We start from the raw sequence: 11,336 nt of genomic DNA on the forward strand, positions 1-11,336 counted from the left end.
CACAAGAGGGCAAAACCTTAATACCTTGGCGAGGAGACCACCTCTTCAATGCTACGAGTGTGGTGGACCGCATCGTGTAGCGGAGTGCCCTAATAGGCTATAGAAGATCGCTACTCAGATGCAACCAAATCAAGGGAGCACATTGAAAATGCCAGTACTTACATGTAATCGTTGTGGCATAGATCATTTGATTGCTCAATGTCCACATAATCCTAATGCACCCCAAGATTACGCCATTGAATTTGGTTGAGGTCACCAACCAGGCATGAGGAACCATACCTATTGTACCCGCGAATGTAGTTACACGGTCAATGCTTCAATCAAAACTACATTCTTGAAGAGAGGGATAATGCATCAATTTCTCGAGCAAAGAAAAAGAAAACGCGGTGGAAGAGATCGCTTAATGCCACGAGCTCCAAGCCTAGTTCAAAGATTAACATAGGGACAGGAGACGACCCCGTGTATATGAATGATCCTGAAGATGATTCCGATTCAATAGAAACCATGGGGACAAAAGCCACTACCTTAAGGGAGGAACCCACTCGGGAGCTCAACGAAGGAGAATCAAGCGAGTATATAAATAAGAGAAAACAGAACGAAACTTCCTCGGTCCCACAACCAAGTCAGTTAATGCCCTCTCGACCACCCAAACTGACTCAGACTCCCCAAGACAAGCCACGTGGGCCAAAAACCCTCAAGAAAAAGATTGGAACTTACCCAAACCCAGTTGAGGAGATTGAACAAGTGCAACACTTAAGGGGTTTGGTGGAAGAAACACAAAGAGAACTGGAGCCAAACCCGAGAAAAATCAAAATTCCAGACAGTGTTTCCTACGCAAGTTTAGCCTCACAGGAATCATAAACCGTTAGCTATACCTAGTATCGTTCGGGAAGAAAGTGAGGGTAGGACATCAGGAAGTGGGCAACCACCCTTCTTGCTGGAAAGAATGTTTAGTGAGGGATATGCCTGACCCCATCGAAGAGGAAGTGATTCCATCTTCACCAGTCCCTAGTCAAGGGGCGATGTCTCGAAAAGTACCGTTGAATGTATCTAAGCTAATGGATTTCATGTCCTCTGAAATCAGAACCACGATCATATCCAAATTATACGGAGATCCTGAGCTATTCTTAGCTCTTCGCGCATTTCTCAATGGAGAACTAAAGGCGGGGCTACCACAATTTGCAAATATGGATAGACCTGACACGCTTCAAGATGAAGGGGAACATTGGGATCTACAACCCAACCTAGATGAAGACTCGGTCGTTGAAATACCTGTTAACAAGTTGGGACAGTACTTTGAAGGTGATGAATCTAATGCAACCCTCCCCATTACTACCAAGGGATTAACTCTAAAGGGAATCCTTGATAGTGGTGCTGGCGTGAGCATTGTGACTAAAAACTGTTGGGAATCTATGGGAAGACCTCACCTTGAAGTCACAAACATAGTGGTTAAGATGGGAAACATAACTATTGCTAAACCTATTGGAATGTTAAGGGACCTTAAGATCAAGGTTCTGGGATACAAGGTAAGACATACCTTCATTGTAATGGATTTCTCCAAGCATCCTATGTCATATCAAATGATCTTAGGACGTCCTTTCATGAGGGAAGCACAAATGGTGCATGATTGGTCGAAAAACCATGTCTACTTACAATTCCAGGACTCTGTCATTCGAGTTGATCTTGAGAATGGTCGTGCACATCCTTTAGGAAGCAAGGTTATCATTGATAATCGATCGGATACCACTATTCACTCCGCCCCATTAAGGTATTGCTATACATGCAAAAAAGAGACTGATGATGGGAAAGATTCTCCTTATATGGATGTCCTACCGGGTATGACTGAGTCGGATAACGTGGATTGGGTACACCTAGCGGCAACTATAGACATATGGGGAAATAGAGGCACAAGTTGGGTAACACCTGAGGGGCAAGATATGCCACCGTTAGTGCCAATAAACATGATAGGTGTTATGCACTTGACTCTTTGATGGCAAGAAAGTGGCAAACTCAACTGAGAGTAGCGAAGACTCTGACCAATGTAACTCTGAGTATGAATCTCAAGAACAAACTGACTCTGAGCCTGATGGGGGGGATGAATCAAATATTCACCCAAATGTGGAAGCAAGGTGCTCAAGGCCTAGGACAGTGACCTCCTACAGTTCATCCGAGAGTGAGGGGGTCACAAGTGAAGATCGACCAAGTGAGTTCGAATTTGACAGAAACAAAAATCAAAAACTTGGTAAGAAGAAAACAAGACATAAGCGCCAATGCTATCGAGCTAATGTACGCGCTACAATAAACAAGGAGAGATCCACCGCAGAATGGCTTAGTTATGTAGGAGCTATTGACGCTCATCGGAAGTTAGCGGATAATTGGGTACAATACCTCCAAAGTGTCATGTGGTGTATTCCACAACCTCATGACGTTGCCCAATTAGAAATGGAAGAGCAGCCGAAACTAAGTCGTACTGCAAGAAGGCGGCAAAACCAAGAGTTAGCTCAGCAACAAAAGGAGGCGGAATTGAAAGAAAAAAGCCGGGTTCAACAAGAACCAGTAGACTTACACCCCGCACCCAAGCATTTCAAATCATTCACCAACAGGGGAACGTAAAGTGGTCTACACAAAAGCCCAACAAATGCCTACCAATGGGGGTAGCGGTGTCTACGATGGCCCTGCGGCGGTAGTTAAGGATATAGACTTAGAAGATCCGAGTGAGGAGCCTAAACCAATTTTTATTGCTCAAGGCCTCACCAAGGCGGAAGAAGCTGCACTTACGAAGCTTCTTAAGGAATTTAAGGACATATTTGCCTGGACATATCATGATATGAAGGGTGTTCCACCCTCTGTGGTGCAACACACGATTCCAATGATTAGCACTGCTAAACCAGTCCAAGTAACGTCCCTACCCAATGAATCCTAAGTACGCAAAGATTGTACAAGAGAAAATTGAAAAGCTTGTAAAATGTGGATTCATATACCCAATTGAGCACTCAGAATGGGTTTCTCCGATAGTCATCGTACCAAAGAAGAATGGGAAACTCAGAGTGTGCGTTGATCTCAAAAAGGTTAATGCAGCCACCAGAAGGGATCATTACCCCTTGCCATATTCTAAACATGTGCTTGAAAGAGTGGCAGGCAAGGAGGCATATAGCTTTTTAGATGGGTACTCGGGTTACAATCAGATCACAATTGCAGTCGAGGACCAAGCTAAAATAGCATTTATCACGGAGTTTGGAGTGTTTGCCTTTTGCGTCATGGCCTTTGGCTTGACCAATGCACCTGCAACATTCCAACGATTGATAAACACGGCCTTTAAGGAATATCTAAGAGACTTCTGTGAAGCTTTCTTAGATGATCTTTGTGTTCATTCCTCTTGGGACGAGCACTTGATGTGTTTATGAAAAATATTTGAAAGGTGTAGATTATATCGCATCTCATTGAATCCTTTCAAATACCAATTCTGGGTTAAACACGGAGTTATCTTAGGGCATATAGTGTCCAAAAATGGGATTTCCACTGACGAGAGTAAAATCAAGGTCATTCTGGAATTGCCCCCACCCAACAACTATAAGGGAGTCCAACGCTTTATGGGCCACGTTGGTTATTATCAAAGATTTATTCTATTCTTCGCCGAGATAGCTCGACCATTGTATAAGCTTCTCATCGAGTTTATTTGGACCGAAGAATGTGACCGTGCCTATGAGCTACTAAAGAAGGCCTTGGCGAGTGCTCCAATCTTGAGAATGCCTAACTGGGATTTACTCTTCCATGTGCATATTGATGCATCAAACTTTGCTATTGGGTGTGTGTTAAGTCAACCTGGAGAACACAAGCTAGACTACCCCATTAGCTTTGCCTGTTGCCAGTTGAACGATGCTGAGATGAACTACACCACTACGGAGCGAGAAGGGTTGGCAATGATATATGCAGTAAGGAAATTTCGTTATTACCTCCTTGCCACCAAGTTTGTTTTCTATGTGGATCATTAAGCATTGTTGTATCTGGTAAACAAACCATGCTCCATAGGAAGAATCACACGATGGCTATTGATTCTTCTTGAGTTTGATTTCACTGTTGTTGTGAGACCTGGCAAAAAACATGTTATGGCTGATCATTTGTCTCGCATACCTAATGGTGAGGCTCCTACGGGGGTTGATGATGACTTACCTGACACTTCCCTGTTCATGGTGGAGACAATGCCTGAATGGAGTGAGAAGATTGTTAACTTTTTGGTTAATGGCTTTCCACCCAAGGAGCTTCGTAAAGATCTAGCTCGAAAGCTGATCAAAGAATGCGAACCCTATTGCCTGATAGCTGGGACTCTTTGTAAAAGAGGAAAGGATGATGTTCTTAGGCGTTGTGCCCGAGAGGATGAGTATCTATACATTTTGCAAGAGGCACTATGGGTGTAGCTGGTGGTCACTTCTTAGGAGACTTAACTACACGAAAGATCTTACAATCGGGGTATTGGTGGCCCACTATGTTCCAAGATGCATCACTCTTTGTGAAGGGTTGCGATGAATGCCAACGATACAAGAAACCCCAGAGGAAAGATCAGATGCCCCTACATCCAATCAAAGTAAACCAACCATTTGAAAAGTGGGATTTAGGCTTTGTAGGTCCAATTAGCCCAGTGGCCTGAAACACACAATCTTGCTATATTATTGTGGCCACTGACTATATGACCAAATGGGCTGAAGCGAAGGCGACACGTAAGGCAAATGCAAGGACAACAGCCAAGTTTCTCTTTGAAAATATAATCACACGCTTCGGTTGTCCTTTTGAACTTGTGAGCGACAATGGTACGCATTTTATAAATGAAGTGATTAAGGAGCTCACAACAAATTTCATGATATCCCATCATAAATCTACTCCTTACTATCTGCAAGCGAATGGCCAAGCCGAGAGTACCAACAAGACCTTAATCTCTGTTTTGACAAAGACAGTTGAAGCTCATCGCACGGATTGGGATCTAAAGCTTACAACAGCTTTATGGGCCTATCGTACTGCGTACAAAGTGGCTATTAATTGCACACCATTCAAAATAGTATATGGCCAAGAAGCGGTCATGCCGTGGGAATTTGTCATTCCTAGTCTTCGTGTTGCTACTCAAGAGGGTTGGGATGGTAATCCATTAGTAGAGCGTCTATATATCCTTGAGCGGCTAAAGGAAGAAAGACAATTGGCTGTGTATAATGCCCTTGTGGAGAAGGATAGAAGAAAAATGGTTTGATCGCCACCTAAAGGACAAGGACATAAAGGTTGGGGACAAAGTCCTGATGTATGGAGTGTGAAACGAAAAGAAGAAGCTCAAATATGCTGGTAAGGGACCGTATAGAGTATGTGAAATTACCCCGCAAGGTACCATCAGAGTGGAGACTCTCGACGGAGTTGAAACCATTGGATTCCTTAATGGGAGTAAATTCAAAAGATACTATGAACCCTTGAGCCAAGAGGAGTTACATGCAATCCATCAAAAGAAGGCAGCTAAAGAACAAGCTGAGCTTAAAAAGATACAAGCAATAATTGAAGCCAAAGAACGTCACCAGCGTGCTAGGCACCAACGAGAAGCCAACTTGGGGATTACACAAGCATTTTTCGAGGAGGCAGATGAGGATTCACTGGAATCTGACCCGCTTCTAAGATACCCAATTGAGTTACAGAGTCCTTACAGGGAGGTGCTGTATAATGCATTATTGGATACAGGACTCAACACAATTTGCTATCATATGGCGTGTGGTGTCAACTTGGAAAACCACCTTTATTCAAGAGTGCTATCCAAGTTAAAGGAATCAACAAGAAGAAAACCCCTATCTTAGGAATTCTGCACACTCCGGTTGCCTATGACAAGGGGACCGTAATTCAAAGCTTTTTGGTTATGCCTGCGGGTACCATGGAAGGGACGGTAAACTTAGGGCGCAAATGGATGATGGCCACCAAGTGCAATATCGATTGGGCAACCAGACGAGTCACAACGCAAGAACCAACACTAGGTCTAACCGCTCAAAATCCTGCACCTAAGTCATCCACTCAAATGCTAGATAATGAAAAATCACAAAGTCCAGTGGCAAAACCATCTTTGATTGTTTGCCACCCCTCTAACGCTTTAATGCCAAGAGTGAAAACATGCAGGGTGGTCTCTAAAGCTCCGCTTTCTATGCCAAAGAGTACATACAAATGGGTCCCAAAAGCTTCGTTAACAGCTACTTCCCCTGCTCAATCTCGTTCGGACAAGAAGCCTCATAGGAAGAAAACAGCTACCCACCCGAGAAAGGGCAATGTAACATCACGATGGATCCCTAAAAAATTATTAGTAGCCCAAGGGTACTACGAGAGGAATGACCAGATTTGGGTCCCTAAACATAAGCTGAATCCCTCTACATCACCTGTAAAACCTTGCAAACCAATTGTTGCCACCCCAACGACAATTCAAGACCGTGGTAAGGGAAAGGTAACAGAGTGCTCCGCACCACTTCTTCCAGAGTTAGTTTGGATTCCCAAACGATATCGATCATTACCACCTAGCTCAGGAAGGGGGGAGCCACATGAAGCTTCTAGCTCCTCATGCCAGGCACACGCTGATATAGAAGTTTCTACATGCTCTACACCTACTCTTGTCAACACCCAACAAAAGACCAATGAGTCTACGTCTCCCCTTGTAATAGTATCGTCGGAAACCATTTCCTCCATTCGTCAATGGGAGTGTACACTAACATCTCTGCAATTGGATGTGGCCACAAGGGTCATAAAAAGCTATCTTCCCACATCACAACCTATGACCCACTGGACAAATTGGTTCCAAGAGGCTGCAACTCAAAAAATATGATCTACCCAAGGAAAGGGGGAGCATGTATTCACGCTCGACATTCTAATGCTTCCTCCTTAACCTTCTCCCCTGACCATGTAATTGCCAAATTCAAGGGGATGTATATATATAGCTTCATACACAGAAAAGAAAAGCAAAAAATAGTAAAAAGAGCAAGAGCACATTAAGAGAAGAAATATCCGTATATACAATCAAGAACTAGATTGACCTGTCATAAACCTACTGATGCTATATCTGTGTTTGCAGATATGGCAGATGCACGATCATCATACACTTCATCCACTCCCACCTTTGGTGAGAGGTATCATCTGTACCTTTCTCAGATATTTCACATGCGCTATCCTGTAATTGAAACTGAATGGGATCATATAGATGTACTAGCCAGAGAGAAAAATGTTGAGGAATTAGAATGGCTAATTCGCCTATTGACCATGACTGACCCCTACTCCGCAGAGGACATATCCCCGATAGCCCAATGCTTTCCTTTTCCACAAGATGACTATCCTCGCATGGTTACATTCTTGATGAGTTTATGTGGATGGGAAAATGAAAAGGAAATATCTGACAATGATGAATGGACGGATGAAACTCATGGCACTAGTGAGGTTGACTTTATTTATTTGGATGATGCAGATAGACGCTTAGCCTTAGGGCTAGAGCCAGGACTCTACAACATCCTCTTACCGTATCCTTAGTAATAGTGTGGTGAACTGGCAGGTAGGTTAGTGTTTTCAAGTTTTTTCTAGTTTGGATTCCTTAAACGAGTCTTTAATTTTTCACACTGATGTGCCTCTCGAGGTATAGTGCTTGTTAGTTGGTTGTACAGGTGGGAAAGTTTGAGGTGGGTTCGCTTTCAAGTCCTGAGATAGCTGCCGCAACGCTCATACATAAATATCTCATCAAATTGTAGGTATTTTTCTCATCGAATCAAGGAGATCTCCAAAATACAGGTGTAATTCTTCCATACCCACTCTCTTTCGTTTTTATTGTTCAATTAATTGCATGAACTATAATGCATGACTACATGGAAATTGTCAATGTACTACTTAGTTTTTGAAGTTGCTTGACGTGCTAGTGTAAATCATTAATGAGCTTAACTTTATTGGATATATTCCTAGGCAGCATGACGTCTTTAGTTAACCTTGGAATACGATTGTCTTAGGTCTAGGGTCAAACCATCTTAATGTTTGACACCTGGCCATGTGTGTGTTGACCTCTAGGACATAGCTTTTACCCCTTTGTCAGAGTAAACACAGTGTGGTCATCTGTTTATTTATTAAGCTTGGTTATTTTCCTTGACTTAGGCCAGTTATAAACCTTAATTAACCTTTGACACCTTGCTAAATCTTGATTTACTTTCAAGAATTTTAAACTCCTGTTAATTTACTACACTAGCTCATTCATGTGACCCCTTAAACTAAGTCTCATAGCAACATCCATTGTGGTCTAACATGCTTGAATTTATACACTTTATATCTTTTGATTTCCAGCATACTTTCACTCTACTTCCTTGTTTTGCAGACGGTCTACCACAACAACCCTATCGAGCTTACCATATCATAGCTTCCGAGGACGGAATCTACATCAAGAAGGGGGGCATGTTAACCTATGATGGACATTGAGACGTACTATGTTTTACGTCATTAATTTAAATATTCTGAGTCATGGGCCGGGCTTGTCGGCACCATATGTTAAGGATAAAGGGATTGGGTGATCGCCGATGAGAGACGCACCTTGAATATCAGCAGGGTTAGGATCGGCTGGCCATGAATGGACGCCCATGTGTGAACGGCCAAGTCACCTATAAGAGTCAAATGTAACCCTAAAACTCTCATTCTCATGTGTTGAATACAAGAGTGCTCTTGCCTTATCCTCTTGGTTTCCTTCTCCTGCGTGTGTGCGAGAGAGAGAGAGAGAGAGAGAGAGAGAGAGAGAGAGAGAGAGAGAGAGCGATCAAGCATTGTGTAGCGGCACGGCGGTAGAGCGGTGACGACGGCTCCTCCTTCACGACTGCGATGCGGGAATCCTTCACGGCGGCGGTTAGAGCGGTGAGTGACACACCCTTGCATTCTGTTTGAGCTTTCTTTCCTGGTTGTATGCTTACAGCCATTCGTGGCTCGCATATGGTGTTCGGCAAGTCCCCAGCTACGACCTGTGCGGCAAAAGCGCACACATGTTTATGAGGATGACCTTAGAGGCCTTGGGGACGCCATAGATGATGACTTATCTTTCATGTGAGGATACCTCTTTATTTTTCAGTGATGATTATGATGATGATGATTATATTGATATCTTAGATCATCATACACACAAAGGGTTTTCAACATGAGAAGGTAGTGTATGGTTTGACTCATGCCCATATACTTATTGACATAGTGGATCATATCTTTGACATTTTGAGTGATTCTACCTGGGATGACAACATTGGTTCCCTCTTACCCTCGCATGATGCCGACCTTGAGATATGTTCTTTTGGCTCCTATGAATATCGACACGAGTCTATGTTCTTTGGAGCTAGGATAGTTTTCTTCGGATGCATTTTTTGCCACTTGAGGAGCATAGTTTTTGGATATGTGGCTCGACATTCAGATGCACCTATAATATATCTCAGTCTTGGCCTACACAATGACCATTTGACATTCTGGCCAGGAGTTTTGAGCTTTTTCGATAATTACCTTACAGATTTACACTGTGGTCTCGTGAGCTATTTCGGTGGATACCTTTCATGCCAGATTTACACTGCGGTCGTGGAGGATGGGCTTATGAGTTTTCCTTTCGACCCTGGAGCTACTTTTCTTTGGAGTTGAGCTTTCCTTTTGATCCAAGAGCTACTACCATCTCAACTTCAAAGGTTCGGGATGTATATCATACATGTCCTTGTGGGACCATTGCCTTGGATTTTGTATACCTCGGATTTCCTTTTGATCTAGGCGGCTGCATAGATAGCCTCATCATCGAACGGGATCTCTTTATCCTTTCCATTTGACCCTGGGGGTCATATGACTCATGTATGGGTCTTCTACTACATCGACATTTAGTCATGGATGTGATTTTTGGCTTTTTTACATAGCCACTTGTATATATATATCTTTTGTTTGGGAACGACCACCCTTCAACTTCGAGGACGAAATCATTGTAGGAGGAGATGGTTTGTAAATGAAGTAGATTTCATTACATATGCACATGCACATGGGGAATGGGGCCTAGGCACTTGGGCTTAGGGTCATTTACATGTGTACTTTTGGGGGACCTTGGCCTATATTAGGTATAGGGTTCATGAGCATTGTACTCTTTTGACCATATTCATTTTCATGAGTATACTATGCTTTGGAGCCCAATTCTTCCATGATGGACTTCTCCCTCTTGTGATCATAGGATGGTGACCCACACCCATGTCACTTCATGCCTTGAGTGGCCAACCCTAGTTTCTTGCATAGCCTTCTTGAACATGTGTGGTGTACAAGCGTAAATGGTGGCCATCCTTATAGCAGTAATATATGTGGAAGATGAATTGTAGATTGAAAAGTAACTGCTGAGGTGCTTCTGATGTGAGGAACAAGCAACCTAGAGCTCTAATTTGTATTCTCGACACGATAGCACGAGGCCGTGTGTTGATGAACATCAACAACATTGCATATGTAGGCCAAAAGAAGAAATAAAACTAAAAAATAAAATAAAACAAAATAAAAGGAACATTATGTGGATCATAGCCTCTACCCAACCTCTACCCAATGTAGTGTTGCGTTATCGATAGTGTTGGCTCAAACTTCACACAGCACAGTGTTGGGTTGTCACACTGACAACAAATGTTAAAGGAGGCCATCATCGGGCTAGTTAAGCAAGCCTTTAGTCTAAGAGGAATAAGCTCTCAATGTTCAATTTACTCACATCTAGTGGCTGCCATAGCCAACGTGCGAGAAGGAGAAGACTTCCTTTTTTGTAGAACAAATTTTAACATTTAGGGTTTTTAACCCTTTCCACTTCCCTTTGTCCTCTATCTTCCTTGCCCATTCACACTTGTCTTCTTCCATTTCCCATTTCCTTTTGTTCCACTCTCTTACCCCCTTTTCACACTTCATTTGTTCCATTCTTTGAACTATCATATTATTGAGGCTAATGTGCATAGTCTGACCTCTCCCACTTAGTCTCATCTCAACAAAATCATCACTACTCTCATGCACTATGCCTGCTTACTCACATATAAGAACTCTATCCACATGAACGTTGCCATTAGGCTTACCCTTTATAACTTATGCGAGGCCTAGGTGAGCACAATCCTTGCCCTTCAGCTCTTGATCTTGGTGGGTCCCAAACTTGGGAGCTCTCCCACGTCGTAGACCACCCCACTAGACCAATTACCACACCCACCATATTAGAAAGTACCCTAAGTGTTTTTGAATCCATGCTAAAGAGATAGAATTGGTAACTAACAAGAGAAGAACAGTAAGTTTGCACCTCTAAGGTGCATTCACACACTCAAAGAAATACCCGAGCTTACATATTTTAA

Source organism: Cibotium barometz, chromosome 6, assembly GCF_041138505.1.
Source record: "Cibotium barometz isolate CiBa-2024 chromosome 6, ASM4113850v1, whole genome shotgun sequence".
Taxonomy (NCBI): Eukaryota; Viridiplantae; Streptophyta; class Polypodiopsida; order Cyatheales; family Cibotiaceae; genus Cibotium; species Cibotium barometz.